Raw genomic sequence first — 18,776 nt, 5'->3', positions numbered from 1 at the left:
AAAGCGGCAAACCTTTTAGCACTGCGCCACACACACACACACACACACTTACACACACACACACACACACACACACACACACACACACACACACACACACACACACACACACACACACACACACACACACACACACACACACACACACACACACACACAGACAGATGCCACAGAGGAACAGTGTGTGTCCTGTTGTTGGGAGTCTTGCTGTGCTGCTCAAACATGAATGTTATATCTTCAATGATCATTTCAGAGGGATTCGTTTGGTATTAGAGGGAGCTGTCAACCCAAGAGAACTGACAGAGAGAGAGGGAGGAATAGAACAAGTAGAAACAAAAGTAGAGAGGAGAGAGGGAAAATAAGAGAGGAGAGAGGGAAAATAAGAGAGGAGAGAGGGAAAATAAGAGGAGAGAGGGAAAATAAGAGAGGAGAGAGGGAAAATAAGAGAGGAGAGAGGGAAAATAAGAGAGGAGAGAGGGAAAATAAGAGAGGCGAGAGGGAAAATAAGAGAGGAGAGAGGGAAAATAAGAGAGGAGAGAGGGAAAATAAGAGAGCAGAGGGAAAATAAGAGAGGAGAGAGGGAAAATAAGAGAGGAGAGAGGGAAAATAAGAGAGGAGAGAGGGAAAATAAGAGAGCAGAGGGAAAATAAGAGGAGAGAGGGAAAATAAGAGAGGAGAGGGGGAAAATAAGAGAGCAGAGGGAAAATAAGAGGAGAGAGGGAAAATAAGAGAGGCGAGAGGGAAAATAAGAGAGCAGAGGGAAAATAAGAGAGGAGAGAGGGAAAATAAGAGAGCAGAGGGAAAATAAGAGGAGAGAGGGAAAATAAGAGAGGAGAGAGGGAAAATAAGAGAGGAGAGAGGGAAAATAAGAGAGCAGAGGGAAAATAAGAGGAGAGAGGGAAAATAAGAGAGAGAGGGATAGAGAGGGGAAAAATAAGAGAGCAGAGGGAAAATAAGAGAGGAGAGAGGGAAAATAAGAGAGGAGAGAGGGAAAATAAGAGAGCAGAGGGAAAATAAGAGGAGAGAGGGAAAATAAGAGAGCAGAGGGAAAATAAGAGGAGAGAGGGAAAATAAGAGAGCAGAGGGAAAATAAGAGGAGAGAGGGAAAATAAGAGGAGAGAGGGAAAATAAGAGGAGAGAGGGAAAATAAGAGGAGAGAGGGAAAATAAGAGGAGAGAGGGAAAATAAGAGGAGAGAGGGAAAATAAGAGAGGAGAGAGGGAAAATAAGAGAGGAGAGAGGGAAAATAAGAGGAGAGAGGGAAAATAAGAGGAGAGAGGGAAAATAAGAGGAGAGAGGGAAAATAAGAGAGGAGAGAGGGAAAATAAGAGAGGAGAGAGGGAAAATAAGAGAGGAGAGAGGGAAAATAAGAGGAGCAGAGGGAAAATAAGAGGAGAGAGGGAAAATAAGAGAGGAGAGAGGGAAAATAAGAGGAGAGAGGGAAAATAAGAGAGGAGAGAGGGAAAATAAGAGGAGAGAGGGAAAATAAGAGAGGAGAGAGGGAAAATAAGAGAGGAGAGAGGGAAAATAAGAGGAGAGAGATGGTGAGTGATGACAGATTGACAGCAGAGGGAGAGATGGTGAATGATGGACAGATTGACAACAGAGGTAGAGATGGTAAGTGATGACAGATTGACAGCAGAGGGAGAGATGATGAGTGGAAGTTAGTGGAAAGACAGAGGGTAGAGGAGCGAGGAGAAGTCGAATCTATATTGCATGAAGGATGAAGTTATTCATATCAGGACCGAAAGAAAGAGGGTGGTAATTAAAGGGGGAGGGAGAGAGAGGGGGATGGGTGGAGGTGAAGAGAGATGAATAGCAGAGGAGTGAATACAAGTAGAAGAATGACTGTTAAACAGTGAATGAGAAGAGAGGAGAAGGGGAACAAAGAAGAAGACAATTGGATCATTTTCTAAATGAGAGTGGGAGAGTGTTGGATTTGTGTGAGATCGCGATTGGAGAGAAAGAGAGGAGGAGAGAGGGAGAGATAGATGGCAGAGGAGGAGAATGAGAGAGTGGTATATGTCTTCTGTTGATCTGAAGGCCTGAGGGAGAAGCCAGCAGGGGAGTTCTGTCTGTAACCATAGGGACCATATGATAGAATGACAGAGCAGCTGAATAGAACATGAAGGTAGTATGTGGTATTTTAGACAGACGCGTCAGAAAGGAGTTAATGTACACATATCTCTATGGATGTTCCTCTGTGCTCTGTAATACTGCACACAGTACGTCACAGCCCCAGCAGTACTCACATGACCTGACATTTAAAATGCATTACCAAGTTGAAAGCATGTCTGTTTACTTTGGAGTTGATGCTCAAACGCACTCACATACGTTCACACACACCATCCTTTGTCCCTCTGTTGCACACTCGATCAGTCTCTCTCACTTTGCCTTTACTCCTCTCTGTCTCTCTCTCTCTCTCTCTCTCTCTCTCTCTCTCTCTCTCTTTCACACACACACCATCCTTTGTCCCTCTGTTGCACACTCGATCAGTCTCTCTCACTTTGCCTTTACTCCTCTCTGTCTCTCTCTCTCTCTCTCTCTCTCTCTCTCTCTCTCTCTCTCTTTCACACACACCCCATCCTTTGTCCCTCTGTTGCACACTCGATCAGTCTCTCTCTCACTTTGCCTTTACTCCTCTCTCTCTCTCTCTCTCTCTCTCTCTCTCTCTCTTTCACACACCCCATCCTTTGTCCCTCTGTTGCACACTCGATCAGTCTCTCTCTCACTTTGTCTTTACTCCTCTCTGTCTCTCTCTCTCTCTCTCTCTCCCTTCACACACACCCCATCCTTTGTCCCTGTGTTGCACACTCGATCAGTCTCTCTCACTTTGCCTTTACTCCTCTCTGTCTCTCTCTCTCTCTCTCTCTCTCTCTCTCTTTCACACACACACCATCCTTTGTCCCTCTGTTGCACACTCGATCAGTCTCTCTCTCACTTTGCCTTTACTCCTCTCTGTCTCTCTCTCTCTCTCTCTCTCTCTTTCACACACACCCCATCCTTTGTCCCTCTGTTGCACACTCGATCAGTCTCTCTCTCACTTTGCCTTTACTCCTCTCTGTCTCTCTCTCTCTCTCTCTCTCTCTCTCTCTCTCACACACACACCATCCTTTGTCCCTCTGTTGCACACTCGATCAGTCTCTCTCTCACTTTGCCTTTACTCCTCTCTCTCTCTCTCTCTCTCTCTCTCTCTCTCTCTCTCTCTCTCTTTCACACACACCATCCTTTGTCCCTCTGTTGCACACTCGATCAGTCTCTCTCTCACTTTGCCTTTACTCCTCTCTGTCTCTCTCTCTCTCTCTCTCTCTCTCTTTCACACACACCATCCTTTGTCCCTCTGTTGCACACTCGATCAGTCTCTCTCTCACTTTGTCTTTACTCCTCTCTGTCTCTCTCTCTCTCTCTCTCTCTCTCTCTTTCACACACACCCCATCCTTTGTCCCTGTGTTGCACACTCGATCAGTCTCTCTCACTTTGCCTTTACTCCTCTCTGTCTCTCTCTCTCTCTCTCTCTCTCTCTCTCTCTCTCACACACACCATCCTTTGTCCCTCTGTTGCACACTCGATCAGTCTCTCTCTCACTTTGCCTTTACTCCTCTCTCTCTCTCTCTCTCTCTCTCTCTCTCTCTCTCTCTCTCTCTCTCTCTCTTTCACACACACCATCCTTTATCCCTCTGTTGCACACTCGATCAGTCTCTCTCTCACTTTGCCTTTACTCCTCTCTGTCTCTCTCTCTCTCTCTCTCTCTCTCTTTCACACACACCATCCTTTGTCCCTCTGTTGCACACTCGATCAGTCTCTCTCTCACTTTGTCTTTACTCCTCTCTGTCTCTCTCTCTCTCTCTCTCTCTCTCTCTCTTCACACACACCCCATCCTTTGTCCCTGTGTTGCACACTCGATCAGTCTCTCTCACTTTGCCTTTACTCCTCTCTGTCTCTCTCTCTCTCTCTCTCTCTCTCTCTCTCTTTCACACACACACCATCCTTTGTCCCTCTGTTGCACACTCGATCAGTCTCTCTCTCACTTTGCCTTTACTCCTCTCTGTCTCTCGCTCTCTCTCTCTCTCTCTTTCACACACACACCATCCTTTGTCCCTCTGTTGCACACTCGATCAGTCTCTCTCTCACTTTGCCTTTACTCCTCTCTGTCTCTCGCTCTCTCTCTCTCTCTCTCTCTTTCACACACACACCATCCTTTGTCCCTCTGTTGCACACTCGATCAGTCTCTCTCTCACTTTGCCTTTACTCCTCTCTCTCTCTCTCTCTCTCTCTCTCTCTCTCTCTCTCTCTCTCTTTCACACACACACATGCACGCATTCACACACACTCACACACAGGCACGCACACACAAGCCCCTCCCTCCCTCCTTCCTCTCTCACCCTTCGCTGAGTGCCTTGCTCTTCTCCAGGTCTTGGATAACATTGAGGAGGACCTTGATCTTCTCCTGGTTGGAGAGCAGACTCTCCTCCACACTGTGGAGACGCCCGTGGAGCCCCCCTGACACACAGCCTTGTAACCCTCTGGGTACCCCCGCCTGGACCCCCGCCTGGACCCCCACCAGCCCCCCTGGAGCCCCGTTGCATTGTGGGGCCAGATTGGCAGCAGGGGGAGCATGGGCGACTTTTAATAGAGCATGGGTTTTGGAGTCTTCTGATTTCATTGGCTGTGCTGGTGGTGCTTTGGGGTGCAGAGAAGGGGTGAGGGGTGTAGGTTTGAGTTGGGTCTGAAGGACAGGGGGTGCTGGTTTTGTGTTCACCTGGGCAGGGGGGCAGGGGTTGGGGAAGTTTTTAGGTGGGAGAAGGGTTGCGGCCGAAGATTTTGTGCCTATGAGGAGGACTGGGGTTGGTGGCTTGGGGGTGACTTGTATAGATGAGTCTAGTGGAGAGTTCTGGTTGTCAGACGTCGTCTCTGTGTTTCTGTCTGGAAAAGACTGTGTAGCTGGAGAAGATGTTGTCTTCGTGGCGTGTGACTGTGTGTCTGTTGTCTGTGTGTGTGTTTCCTTCTGATGTAACCTGGGTAACCTGGGTTCTGGGTCTGTTGTGTGCGTATGTGTGTGTTGTGTATCCTTAGTGTTGGGACATGGGATCACAGGTGCATCTTTCGCAGGCAGAGTGTGTGTCCTTTGGGTTGCATGTGGAGAGGGCAATGTCTGAGTTTGTGTTTGAGTGTTCTTCACAGCTGTGTGTGAAGTTAGTGGTGTGTGTGTGTTCAGAACAGGAGAGTCTTTCCGGTTCTGGTTGGGGAGTACAGACTTTTTCCGGGGAGGAATCGGTAGAGTCTGACTTTCTGTGATCTGATTGGCCGCTCGCCTGCGGCACGCGGTTGCCATGCAGGTGGGTGGGGCCTGGGACTGTCTCCGCCCACAGGTTCCACAGAGGCGGGGCGATGATGATGTCATCATTCTACAGGGCCTTGGAGGCGTGGCATGAGAGCTCACAGACTGAGACACACTCCCTGACCTCAGCGCAGGGCGAGACTCCTCCCCTTTAAGAGACTGGACCCTCCTCCTCTCTCTGATTGGCTCATTGCCCTCAGCACCCTCAGTGCAGACCCCGCCCACCACCTCAGGGGCAACCACACTCCCATTGGTGTATCGAGACGTCCATTTCCCGCTGGACCTATGGCCAGACTCCCTGGGATTGGCCCGTATGGCTTTGATCTGACAGTAGACCCCGCCCCCTGACCCCTGTGACCCCATGTCGTCCTTTGTCAGACTGTTGATGGCGTTCTGACTCATCTCCTTGGAAACGGCAAATCCAACGCTGCCCCCACTGCTGCCTGAGTCACAAACAACCCCAGTCTCTGAGGGCATTGTCGTTGCTGTGACAACATGGTTGTTGCCCCGTCCTGTCTCTGGATGCTGCGTCCGTGTTGTCTGGTTGCGTTTGATTGATGGGAGAGTCCTAAGGCTCGGGGAGGTCTGCACCCCCACACTGCACAGCGGCCCCCATCGCCCCCCCGCCAGGGGCACCCCCAGCGCAGGCACCGGATTGGTCGGATCAGCCAACCTTCTGCCCATAGCCCCAGTCAATTGGCTCAGCCCCCAGAGGAGCTGGAAGGGGAGGAGCCACTCTGTGACATCACAATGGGAGGAGGCAGTCTTATATCTGAATGGAGAGATGAGTCAATGTTCTCTGTTTATCCAAGTGAAGAGTGTTGTTGAGAGAGAGATCTATAGTTACAGTGGATTACTGTATTGTTGCTCATTGACCATAGAATCCATGGTTGTTCTGTCCCAGCTCTGCTTCTGTCACTCGTATGACGTCACCAATCAGTCTGACCATTGGTCGTCATGTCTCTGGTTTTTCATTTCTTGATTGGATGAGAGAAGAGGAAAGGAGAGAACAGCAGATAAGAGAAAAGGAGATTATAGGAGAGAAGAGGAGAGAAGAGAAGAGGGAAGATAAGAGATGAGGAGAGAAGAGAAGAGAAGAGAAAAGGAGAGAAGAGAAGATTAGAGAAGAGAAGAGGGAAGATGAGAGAAGAGGGAAGATAAGAGATTAGGAGAGAAGAGAAGAGGCAAGATAAGAGATAAGGAGAGAAGAGAAGAGGGAAGATAAGAGATAAGGAGAGAAGAGAAGAGACGAGGGAAGAGAAGAGAAGAGGACAGGAGAGGAGAGGAGAGGAAAGATAAGAGATGAGGAGAGGAGAGAAGAGGAGAGGAGAGGGAAGATAAGAGATGAGGAGAGGAGAGGAGAGAAGAGAAGAGGAGAGGAGAGGGAAGATGAGAGATGAGGAGAGGAGAGAAGAGAAGAGGGGAGAAGAGAAGAGATGAGGAGAGAAGATAAGAGGGAAGAAAAGAGATGGGGAGAGAAGAGATGAGGAGAGAAGATAAGAGGGAAGAAAAGAGATGAGGAGAGAAGAGAAGAGGGAAGATAAGAGATGAGGAGAGAAGAGAAGAGACTGGTTTAGCTGAGACCACTATAGTACCATCACTACTTTACTGGCTACCTGGCTGCAGACTGGATTTCTCCACTCCAGGTGGAAAACACCCTCTGTGTCCCAAATGGCACCCTATGCTCTTTATAGTACACAACTGTTGTAGTGCATCATATAGGGAATAGGGTGCCATTTGCGACATCACCTCCATACATAGACAGAATGTTCATGTTCAGATTCTTTCACATTGTTGCATGGATGTTAAAGTGAAACCTGATCTGAAGAAAATGTGAAAATGTTTAAGTTTAAGGTTAAGTTTAAGCATCAGCCAATTCAAATAATTGACTGAGTGTCAAGTGATAGAACACTGCTTTGTAGCTGGTCCCATCAGATAACCTGGCACATGTTAGCCCTATGCTAACCTCACCAGGTGGCAGTGATTACTTCCTGTAACAAATTCACCAGCCTATCGAAGATCTTCAACTTTTTCTCCACAAGCCAATGGCATTTCTTAAAATAGGTCAACCTGGCCACCAGAGGGATACATGTAAACATCCAAATTCACTGTTTATCTGTATCACCATGGCAACAGGTCGACACGTGTGTTTATGAGTTTACATGAATGCGTGCATGTTCCTTTCTGAAGGAACTGTCTCTGAATGAGAGAGAAATGTTTTGAGAGAGATATTTTTACATCTGTCTGTCTGTCTGTCTGTCTGTCTGTCTGTCTGTCTGTCTGTCTGTCTGTCTGTCTGTCTGTCTGTCTGTCTGTCTGTCTGTCTGTCTGTCTGTCTGTCTGTCTGTCTGTCTGTCTGTCGTCTGTCTGTCGTCTGTCTGTCTGTCTGTCTGTCTGTCTGTCTGTCTGTCTGTCTGTCTGTCTGTCTGTCTGTCTGTCTGTGTGTGTGTGTGTGTGTGTGTGTGTGTGTGTGTGTGTGTGTGTGTGTGTGTGTGTGTTGATGGAAAGTTGAAGAGAAAAGTGGAGAGAGAGGCCAGACTGAAAAAAAGGGAGCAGGGTGAGGTGGGGAAGAGATGTTGTCTAAAGTTAATCATGTAGACCGGTAACACCGCTGATACCTTTGTGCCTGCCTGCGGTCAGTACATAACCAATAGACACAGAGAAGCTTCTCTTAAAGCATCGGCCACCACACTGAGACAGACAGAGAGAGAGATTCTGAACACTTGACTGGTATTTAAAAAGTCCCTTGACAAAAAAAGTTTTGAATATGTGTAAATTCACTGAGACACTGTGTGAGGACAGGGATGATCGGACGTTGTGTGTGTGTGTGTGTGTGTGTGTGTGTGTGTGTGTGTGTGTGTGTGTGTGTGTGTGTGTGTGTGTGTGTGTGTGTGTGTGTGTGTGTGTGAGACGGTGTTTGTTTCCTTGCTGTGGTTACAGTGGGCTGAAAGCTCCAGTGAATTGAGTCCCCTGTCACCTCAAGGTGAGCCTCATTTTTCACCCTTCGATTGGTGGCTGCTGTGCGTGCGTTTGTGCGTGTGTGTGAGGGACGCTTTACTGCACAGTAATCAAACCTTGCTCTCGCCCACTCACAGGACAGGACTGTTGTATTTCCAGGTCTCTGCTGAGATGGCTGCTCTGATGCAATATGCAAGTCACATGGGCTCACTGCCAAACTAAACCTGTGCCAGTGGGGGGGGGGGGGGGGTTGTTCGTGAGGCTGGACTAGTCACTAGTGGAAGTAACTTTACTACATATAATTGTAAACTGGGTGGTTTGAGCCCTGAATGCTGATTGGCTGATAGCCGTGGTATATCAGTCCGTATACCACAAGTTTGACAAAACATTTATTTCTACTGCTCTAATTACGTTGGTAACCAGTTTAAAATAGCAATAAGGCACCTCGGGGGGTTGTGATATATGGCCAATGTACCATGGTTAAGGGCTGTTCTTATGGGGGTTTGTGATATATGGCCAATATACCACGGCTAAGGGCTGTGTCCATAAGAACATCCCTTAGCTGTGGTATATTGGCCATATACCACACCCCCTCGGGCCTTATTGCTTAAATATTCCCTGTATGGAGATTATATCTAGCACATTCTTCAAAGGCAAAGATAATGCAGCTCTGATGTGTGTGTGTGTTTCAAGGATGCAGAATTGGGACAAGGAGAGGAAGTGGGAGGAGAGGATTACTGTACTGGTCTCTTTCCAATTCATTAGCTTTGGGGTTAACAGCAGACACACACACCCTTTTTATCAGAAGAGGTAGTGAAGTGGACCGGTTGTTCTCAGTATTCTTGTTTCTATTCACACTGTATTCTATTTATTTTGTCCTTTGTCTATTCTTGTTTTCCCTCCTCTTCCTCCTCCTCCTCCTCCTCTTCCTCCTCCTCCCTCCTCTCTCCTCTTCCTCCTCCCTCCTCCTCCTCCAGTTACTCCCTCTTTTATCTCTATCCTTTTTTCCTTTTTATCTCTCTAAATATTCTCCATGTTTCTTTTCTCATCTCTCTCTTCTCTCCCATCACTCACGGTCTGTCTCTCTTCTCTCCCATCACTCACGGTCTGTCTCTCTTCTCTCCCATCACTCACGGTCTGTCTCTCTTCTCTCCCATCACTCACGGTCTGTCTCTCTTCTCTCCCATCACTCACGGTCTGTCTCTCTTCTCTCCCATCACTCACGGTCTGTCTCTCTTCTCTCCCATCACTCCCGGTCTGTCTCTCTTCTCTCCCATCACTCACGGTCTGTCTCTCTTCTCTCCCATCACTCACGGTCTGTCTCTCTTCTCTCCCATCACTCACTGTCTGTCTCTCTTCTCTCCTCACTCACTGTCTCCCTTCTCTCCCATCACTCACTGTGTCTCCCTTCTCTCCCATCACTCACTGTCTCTCTCTCTTCTCTCCCATCAATCACTGTCTCTCTCTCTTCTCTCCCATCACTCACGGTCTGTCTCTCTTCTCTCCCATCACTCACGGTCTGTCTCTCTTCTCTCCCATCACTCACGGTCTGTCTCTCTTCTCTCCCATCACTCACGGTCTGTCTCTCTTCTCTCCCATCACTCACGGTCTGTCTCTCTTCTCTCCCATCACTCACGGTCTGTCTCTCTTCTCTCCCATCACTCACGGTCTGTCTCTCTTCTCTCCCATCACTCACGGTCTGTCTCTCTTCTCTCCCATCACTCACGGTCTGTCTCTCTTCTCTCCCATCACTCACGGTCTGTCTCTCTTCTCTCCCATCACTCACGGTCTGTCTCTCTTCTCTCCCATCACTCACGGTCTGTCTCTCTTCTCTCCCATCACTCACTGTCTGTCTCTCTTCTCTCCTCACTCACTGTCTCCCTTCTCTCCCATCACTCACTGTGTCTCCCTTCTCTCCCATCACTCACTGTCTCTCTCTCTTCTCTCCCATCAATCACTGTCTCTCTCTCTTCTCTCCCATCACTCACGGTCTGTCTCTCTTCTCTCCCATCACTCACGGTCTGTCTCTCTTCTCTCCCATCACTCACGGTCTGTCTCTCTTCTCTCCCATCACTCACGGTCTGTCTCTCTTCTCTCCCATCACTCACTGTCTCTCTCTCTTCTCTCCCATCACTCACGGTCTGTCTCTCTTCTCTCCCATCACTCACGGTCTGTCTCTCTTCTCTCCCATCACTCACTGTCTGTCTCTCTTCTCTCCCATCACTCACAGTCTGTCTCTCTTCTCTCCCATCACTCACGGTCTGTCTCTCTTCTCTCCCATCACTCACTGTGTCTCTCTTCTCTCCCATCACTCACTGTCTCCCTTCTCTCCCATCACTCACTGTGTCTCCCTTCTCTCCCATCACTCACTGTCTCTCTCTCTTCTCTCCCATCACTCACTGTCTCTCTTCTCTCCTCACTCACTGTCTCTCTCTCTTCTCTCCCATCAATCACTGTCTCTCTCTCTTCTCTCCCATCAATCACTGTCTCTCTCTCTTCTCTCCCATCACTCACTGTCTCTCTCTCTTCTCTCCCATCACTCACTGTGTCTTTCTTCTCTCCCATCAATCACTGTCTCTCTCTCTTCTCTCCGATCACTCACTGTCTCTCTCTCTTCTCTCCCATCACTCACTGTTTCTCTCTCTTCTCTCCCATCACTCACTGTGTCTTTCTTCTCTCCCATCACACTGTCTGTATCTTCTCTCCCATCACTCACTGTGTCTTTCTTCTCTCCCATCAATCACTGTCTATCTCTTCTCTCCCATCACTCAGTCTGTCTGTCTCTCTCTCTCCCATCACTCACTCTCTCTCATCTCTCCCACCACTCACTGTCTGTCTCTCCTCTCCCATCCTTGGCGAGTCATACCAAAGACTGTACAAATAGGACCTGCTGGGCACCCGAGTGTCGCAGCGGTCTAAGGCACTGCATTTCAGTGCAATAAGGGTCACTGCAGTCCCTGGTTCAAATCCAGGCTGCATCACATCCGGCCGTGATTGGGAGTCCCATAGGGCGGCGCACAATTGGCCCAGCGTCGGCCGGTGTAGGCCGTCATTGTAAATAAGAATATGTTCTTAACTGACTTGCCTAGTTAAATAAAGGTTAAATAAAGAAAAATGATAGTAAGTGCGTCTCTGCTTGTCTAGCGATAAGGAGATAGATTGTAAGGCCCTAAGATAGACTAACGTCCTGTCCAGGGGTGTAGTTGTCCATCCAGCTGCCTCACGCTACAGAAACAGGAGATAGACTAACGTCCTGTCCAGGGGGTGTAGTTGTCCATCCAGCTGCCTCACGCTACAGAAACAGGAGATAGACTAACGTCCTGTCCAGGGGGTGTCCCTATATCATTATCCCACTGTCTTTGTCTGTGTCATCCCTATATCATTATCCCCTGTCTCTCTCTCATCCCCCTATCCTTCTTTCTTTTATTTCTGTCTGATAATCAGTGTGTCTGAGTCTCTGTGGCCCTCTCTCTCTGTTACTGGCCTGATAAAACACATGCACACACACACACACACACACACACACACACACACGAATGTCTCACCCTCTTTGTCTCTCACTTCCCTCTTTCTGACCCTATAGCTCTATCTTTCCTCTCCTCTGTCCTCTCCAGAGAAAGCCTTTTCCTTCTAAATACATTTATTTGTCATAACCTATTGATTAATCATCATAGTCTCTCACAATCATTCCCTCACTCCCTCCCCTCCTCCCGCTATGCTATAGGTCTGTCTGTCTGTCTGTCTGTCTGTCTGTCTGTCTGTCTGTCTGTCTGTCTGTCTGTCTGTCTGTCTGTCTGTCTGTCTGTCTGTCTGTCTGTCTGTCTGTCTGTCTGTCTGTCTGTCTGTCTGTCTGTCTGTCTGTCTGTCTGTCTGTCTGTCTGTCTGTCTGTCTGTCTGTCTGTCTGTCTGTCTGTCTGTCTGTCTGTCTGTCTATTTCTACCTCTAGGTGTTTACTTTCCATCAGTCTGGGCCTCTGTGTTAGAACCCAGGGTACTGAAGGAGGTAAAGTGGAGTGGGCAAAAGGGAACACACACATGCATGGATATAGACTCATACACGCATGCACCACACACACACACACACACACACACACACACACACACACACACACACACACACACACACACACACACACACACACACACACACACACACACACACACACAGCATTAAAACACCACATCCAGTTCATAGGGCTTTATATAGCAGATTGTAAATACACACACATGCATGCCTGATGCACACACTCACACCAACACTCACACAATGCAAAAGTGGGGATAAATGTTGCATGAGATAAGCACAGCGTCACACATACACACGCCCTTGCTGGATCAAAGTCACTCTCAGTGATTGCAGGGCTGAATAGAAAAACATAGTGCTGGGACACTTGTCAACACAAACCCACCATTGCAGGACAAACAATAACTCTCAATTCAATGTCCACATACCAACAGGAACTAACGCATGAACTAACACATGCACGAACACACGCAGTCACAAACAAACACTAACAACATGCAAACAACACAACGACACAGGGGAAGCCTCAAAAACACAGGGGCTGTATTATGATGGTTCCTACCAGAATGAACCAGACATCCCATACCTCTCAGACCTGTCCTCTATAACTACTGTTGTCAATCAGTCTCTGACTCACCTCCACTCCTTTACGCTATTCCTCCGCTCCTATCCACATACACCTCTTCTCTCTCCTCTCCTCCTTTCTCTCTCACACTCCTCCAGTTAGTCAACTGTGTTAGTCCAGCGCTTTTCCCCCCTCTCTCTGTCACTTTCTCTCTCTCTCTGAGTTGCCGAATCCCGAGCACAGCGGAGATACTGATCCCCTCTCTCTCTCCTCCTGTCCCTCCCTCTGTCCCTCCCTCTATCTCACCCACACTCTCTCTCTCTGTTTCCCTCTTGCTCTACCCCCTCTTCCTCCTCTATCACGCTCTCTCTCTTTTTCTTTCTCTCTCTCTCCCTCTCTCGCTCTCTCTCACCATCTCTCTCTCTCACCGTCTTTCTCTCTCCTTTCTCTATCTCTGTCATTCTCTCTGACTCTCTACCCTCTATCTCCACCTACTCTCTCTCTCTCTCTCTCTCTCTCCTGTGTTAATCAATTGTGTGTCCTTGTTTCCCTGGCCATGTGCCAGTCCTGAACTGACTAGACTAGACCAGTCCTGACCTGTCTAGACTAGACCAGTCCTGACCTGACCAGATTAGACCAGTCCTGAACTGACCAGACTAGACCAGTCCTGACCTGTCTAGACTAGACCAGTCCTGAACTGACCAGACTAGACCAGTCCTGACCTGACCAGACTAGACCAGTCCTGAACTGACCAGACTAGACCAGTCCTGAACTGACCAGACTAGACCAGTCCTGACCTGACTAGACTAGACCAGTCCTGACCTGTCTAGACTAGACCAGTCCTGACCTGACCAGACTAGACCAGTCCTGACCTGACTAGACTAGACCAGTCCTGAACTGACCAGACTAGACCAGTCCTGACCTGACTAGACTAGACCAGTCCTGAACTGACCAGACTAGACCAGTCCTGACCTGACCAGACTAGACCAGTCCTGACCTGACTAGACTAGACCAGTCCTGAACTGACCAGACTAGACCAGTCCTGACCTGACTAGACTAGACCAGTCCTGACCTGACTAGACCAGTCCTGACCTGACTAGACTAGACCAGTCCTGACCTGACCAGACTAGACCAGTCCTGACCTGACTAGACTAGACCAGTCCTGACCTGACCAGACTAGACCAGTCCTGACCTGACCAGACTGCTAGTCCGACCTGACTAGACTAGACCAGTCCTGACCTGACCAGACTAGACCAGTCCTGACCTGACCAGACTAGACCAGTCCTGAAATGACCAGACTAGACCAGTCCTGAACTGACCAGACTAGACCAGTCCTGACCTGATAGGTGTCCTGACCAGACTAGACCAGTCCTGACCAGACCAGACTAGACCAGTCCTGACCTGACCAGTCCTGACCAGACTAGACCAGTCCTGACCTGACTAGACTAGACCAGTCCTGACCTGACTAGACTAGACCAGTCCTGACCTGACTAGACTAGACCAGTCCTGACCTGACTAGACTAGACCAGTCCTGACCTGACTAGACTAGACCAGTCCTGACATGACTAGACTAGACCAGTCCTGACCTGACCAGACTAGACCAGTCCTGACCAGACCAGACTCGACTAGACCTGAACTGACCAGACTAGACCAGTCCTGACCAGACCAGACTAGACCAGACTAGATCAGTCCTGACCAGACCAGACTAGACTAGACCAGTCCTGACCAGACTAGACTAGACCAGACTAGACCAGTCCTGACCAGACTAGACCAGACTAGACCAGTCCTGACCAGACCAGACTAGACCAGTCCTGACCAGTCCTGACCAGACCAGACTAGACCAGTCCTGACCAGACCAGACTAGACCAGTCCTGACCAGAACCGACCAGCCCTTACCAGGGGAAAGGGACCTCTGTACACTCCCTTAGTGTGACATGAAGAGAGAAGAGAGGGACCTCTGTACACTCCCTTAGTGTGACATGGAGAGAGAAGAGAGGGACCTCTGTACACTCCCTTAGTGTGACATGGAGAGAGATAGAGGGACCTCTGTACACTCCCTTAGTGTGACATGGAGAGAGATAGAGGGACCTCTGTACACTCCCTTAGTGTGACATGGAGAGAGATAGAGGGACCTCTGTACACTCCCTTAGTGTGACATGGAGAGAGAAGAGAGGGACCTCTGTACACTCCCTTAGTGTGACATGGAGAGAGAAGAGAGGGACCTCTGTACACTCCCTTAGTGTGACATGGAGAGAGAGATGGATGAGAGGAAAGAAAAGAGAGATCAAAACAGAGAAGTCAACTTGTGTTTTGATTGCTGAATGGTGCACCTGCATGTGTTATTGTGTGTTTTTATGGATGGCTATCTTTTAGTCAATACTCTCTGGTATAATCAGTAATAAATTGGGGTGTTTGTGTTCCCTCGGATGTCCGCTGTTGAAGTGTGTATCTGAATTTTCTGACCCCTACCGAAAATAACCAGTGATGTATGCAGCTCAGAAAACTCACCTTGTGTCAAGTATCAATTAACCTCTGCTGAGATGAGGAGGGGAATGTGTGTGTGCGTGTTAGAATAAAATACACCCACACCCAATGCACAATAATTGCAATACACCTTTATGTTAGACAAAGGACCCACACACACACACACACACACACACACACACACACACACACACACACACACACACACACACACACACACACACACACACACACACACACCGGTGTGGTGGGCACAGTGTTTGCTCTCTCTTAGCTCTCAGTAATTTGATTCGGAGGATGTTTTGATGAGAAGAGGTGCACATTACTGCAAGATGAGGACAGAGGGAAGGAGGGAGGATGGGAGGGGAGGAGGAAAAGAGGAGTGGAGATGAGGGATGTAGTTTTAGGATGAAAGGAGGAGTTGAGAAGGGGGATAGAGCTTTAGGGGTCAGGCTACTGTGTCTGAATGTTTTTCTGATTTCTCTCATCTCAAGCTCTCTCCTCCTCTCCTCCACCCTCCTTCTCTCCCTTCCTACCTCTCTCGCTCCATGTCTCAGGGTGTTAGCTGGGGTTGTTAGAAATGGCCTTGTTAGATCTCTTTGTACCTGATGGAGAGATGTTGATCTGTGAAGTCATTGATCTTTCCAATCAGTACACTCTGACATGCAAAACACTGCTTAATTACACTGCTCTCTCCATCTCTCTCTCTCTCCATCTCTCATCTCTCTCTCTCTCTCTCTCTCTCTCTCTCTCTCTCTCTCTCTCTCTCTCTCTCTCTCTCTCTCTCTCTCTCTCTCTCAATTTCAATTCAAGGGGCTTTATTGACATGGGAAACATATGTTAACATTGCCAAAGCAAGTGAAATAGATAATAAACAAAAGTGAAATAAACAATAAAAAATGAACAGTAAACATTACACTCACAGAACATACAAAAGAATAAAGACATTACAAATGTCATATTATGTCTATATACAGTGTTGTAACGATGTGCAAATAGTTAAAGTACAAAAGGGAAAATAAATAAACATAAATATAGGTTGTATTTACAATGGTGTTTGTTCTTCACTGGTTGTCCTTTTCTTTTGAGGTCACAAATACTGCTGCTGTGATGGCACACTGTGGTATTTCACCCAGTAGATATTGGAGTTTATCAAAGTTGGGTTTGTTTTCAAATCCTTTGTGGGTCTGTGTAATCTGAGGGAAATATGTGTTGCTAATATGGTCATACATTTGGCAGGAGATTAGGAAGTGCAGCTCAGTTTCCACCTCATTTTGTGGCAGTGTGCACAAGCCTGTCTTCTCTTGAGAGCCAGGTCTGCCTACGGCAACCTTTCTCAATAGCAAGGCTATGCTCACTGAGTCTGTACATAGTAAAATACTTCCTTAATTGTGGGTCAGTCATAGTGGTCAGGTATTCTGCCACTGTGTACTCTGTGTTTAGGGCCAATTAGGATTCTAGTTTGCTCAATTTTTTTGTAAATTCTTCCCAATGTGTCAAGTAGTTATCTTTTTGTTTTCTCATGATTTGGTTGGGTCAAATTGTGTTGCTGTCCTGGGGCTCTGTGGGGTCTTTTTGTGTTTGTGAACAGAGCCCCAGGACCAGCTTGCTTAGGGGACCCTTCTCCAGGTTTATTTCTTTGTAGGTGATGGATTTGTTATGGAAGGTTTGGGAATCGCTTGCTTTTAGGTGGTTGTAGAATTTAACGGCTCTTTTGTGGATTTTGATAATTAGCGGATATCAGCCTAATTCTCCTCTGCATGCATTATTTGGGTTTTTACATTGTACTCTGAGGATATCTTTGCAGAATTCTGCATGCAGAGTCTCAATTTTTTGTTTGTCCCATTTTGTGAGTTTTTGGTTGGTGACCTCACAACCATAAAGGGCAATGGGTTCTATAACTGATTCAAGTATTTTTAGCCAGATCCTAATTGGTATGTCAAATGTTATATTCCTTTTGATGGCATAGAAGGCCATTCTCCCCTTGTCTCTCAGCTCATTCACAGCTTTGTGGAAGTTACCTGTGGCTCTGATGTTTAGGCCGAGGTATGTATAGTTTTTTGTGTGCTCTAGGGCAACGGTGTCTAGATGGAATTTGTATTCGTGGTCTTCGGAACGGGACCTTTTTTGAAACACCATTATTGGTGTTTACTGAGATTTACTGTCAGGGCCCAGGTCTGACAGAATCTGTGCAGAAGATACACACTGCTGTTCAAAAGTTTGGGGTCACTTAGAAATGTCCTTGTTTTTGAAAGAAAAGCAAATTTTTTGTCCATTAAAATAACATCAAATTGATCAGAAATACAGTGCAGACATTGTTAATGTTGTAAATGACTATTGTAGCTGGAAACAGCTGTTTTTCTATGTAATATCTACATAGGTGTACAGAGGCCCATTATCAGAAACTATCACTCCTGTGTTCCAATGGCACATTGTGTTAGCTAATCCAAGTTTATCATTTTAAAAGGCTAACTGATTATTTGAAAACCATTTTGCAATTATTTTAGCACAGCTGAAAACTGTTGTTCTGATTAAAAAAGCAATACAACTGGCCTTCTTTAGACTAGTTGAGTATCTGGAGCCAGAAGAACCAGATCATCAGCAAACAGTAGACACTTGACTTCAGATTCTAGTAGGGTGAGGCCAGGTGCACAGACTGTTCTAGTGCCCTCGCCAATTCCTTGATATATATGTTGAAGAGGTTGGGGCTTAAGCTGCATCCCTGTCTCACCCCCCGGCCATGTGGAAATAAATGTGTATTTTTCCCCCAACTCTACTTTCCATCAATTTGTATAGGATTTTATAATGTCGTATGTTTTTCTCCCAACACCACTTTCCATCAATTTGTACATCTCTCTCTATCTCTCTCTCTCCATCTCTCCCTATCTCTCTCTCCATTGCTGTGTCTCGCTCCATTTCTCCCCCATCCTCCTTCATTAACAGAAACCTTGGTGTCAAAGCAGAATGTGTCCGTGCATGTGTCCGTGCATGTGTCCATGCATGTGCGCATGCTTGTGTGTGTTCTCATAAAGCCGCAGGCAGCTAAGAGACTCGTTTTAAAATAGTCTATTTTTGAAAGATGAAAAATAAAAGATCACAGTTCCATAATGACTTCTCACCTGAGGGTGAGAAGAAAAAAAAGGACGAGAGAATGAGGCAGAGAAAATTGAATGACAAAAAAAGGCCTCTTCTGTCATGCAGTTTGGTTGATTGTGTCTCTATGCATGACTGTCAGTCTAACATAGCATGTGTGTGCCTCTCTCTTTGTGTTTGTGCTCACGTGTTTCTGTATTAAAGGTCCAGTGCAGTCAGAACTATTGTATATAATATCACACTATGAGGTTGAGATAATACTGTCAAATTGTGAAAATGATGTTAATGCCCTTTAATGTAAGAGCTGTAAAGACCA

The 18,776-nt window shown here is 47.3% G+C and overlaps 1 protein-coding gene and 1 long non-coding RNA gene across 4 annotated transcripts in view; one reads left to right on the top strand and one right to left on the bottom strand.

Moving 5' to 3' along the window:
- Positions 1-13,145, bottom strand: part of LOC106611909 (uncharacterized) — an 18,673-nt gene extending 5,528 nt beyond the window's left edge. Inside the window, exon 1 of one of the 2 annotated variants that reach the window (XR_006771049.1) lies at positions 12,956-13,145. This is a non-coding gene — a long non-coding RNA (uncharacterized lncRNA). Of the gene's footprint in view, positions 1-4,381; positions 4,518-12,955 lie in introns of those variants that run through there. The other variant, XR_001330180.2, reaches the window with a different exon arrangement.
- The window catches only part of dock2 (dedicator of cytokinesis 2), a 150,745-nt gene that overhangs the window by 77,509 nt on the left and 54,460 nt on the right, over positions 1-18,776 (top strand). The window lies entirely within an intron of this gene.

This window comes from Salmo salar, chromosome ssa09 (assembly GCF_905237065.1).
Source record: "Salmo salar chromosome ssa09, Ssal_v3.1, whole genome shotgun sequence".
Taxonomy (NCBI): Eukaryota; Metazoa; Chordata; class Actinopteri; order Salmoniformes; family Salmonidae; genus Salmo; species Salmo salar.
Note: the sequence above shows the minus strand (reverse complement) of the source record. Positions and strands in the feature narration are given on the sequence as shown.